The following is an 853-nucleotide window of genomic DNA, read 5'->3' as shown; positions in this document are numbered from 1 at the left end:
CTCTGAGGCGGGTGGGCCAAGGGGGCCCCTGGAAGGATCGGGGAGGCATTTAAATGCCTCCCTGTGCCTTCCCCAGCCTGTCCAAGGGCGGCTTGCCTGGGCTTCCTGCAGCCGCGGGGCACCCGTGCAAGCCAAGGGAAGGCATGGCGGTGTGGCCTAATATGCTAATGAGTTTCTGCTACTGGGTGTGGCTTATTATGTTAATGAGTTCCTGCTGGGCTTTTTCTACAAAAAAAGCCCTGCTTGTAGCAGTCCAAGTCCTACCTGGAAATCAGTTTGAGGTTCTAGCAACAAAGGAAAAGGCACTAAACTTAACAGGATGGGAAATTCACAAGATCAGCCAAAGGCTATTAACTGTGCACAATGCAGTGCGTCAGTTTTCCAGACACCCAGAATCCTCATTGGGATTACTTTACTTTCACCCACCTGTGAATTGTATTCAGTGCAATTTTATCTGAGAGGCAATTCTGATCCTTCCCAGCAGAGGGCAGCGGCAAGCAACTCTCTCATTCGTTCCCACTGCTAAAAAGGAGCCCAGCGAAACAATTCTGATATTTTCCAGCAGACCCTGCCGGTCTGAAGCAACAGAGCAAAGTTCTAATCCTCTCTGTTGATTAAAAAAGAAAAGAGGCCACAGAAGCAATTCTGACATTTTCCAACAGGCAGCAGCAGCAAGCGGTCCTCTAATTCTCTACTTCTTGTAAAAAAGAGCCCATAGAAGCAGCTCTGATATTTTCCAGCAGAGGACAGCAGCAAGCCATGTGCTAATCCTCTCCCTCCACTAAGAAAGAAGTGTAGAGACACAATGCTGAAATATTCCAGCAGAGGGCAGTAGCAAGCAGCATTCTTATTC

This window comes from Gekko japonicus, unplaced genomic scaffold (genome assembly GCF_001447785.1).
Source record: "Gekko japonicus isolate JY-2015 unplaced genomic scaffold, Gekko_japonicus_V1.1 scaffold2296, whole genome shotgun sequence".
Taxonomy (NCBI): domain Eukaryota; kingdom Metazoa; phylum Chordata; class Lepidosauria; order Squamata; family Gekkonidae; genus Gekko; species Gekko japonicus.
Note: the sequence above shows the minus strand (reverse complement) of the source record.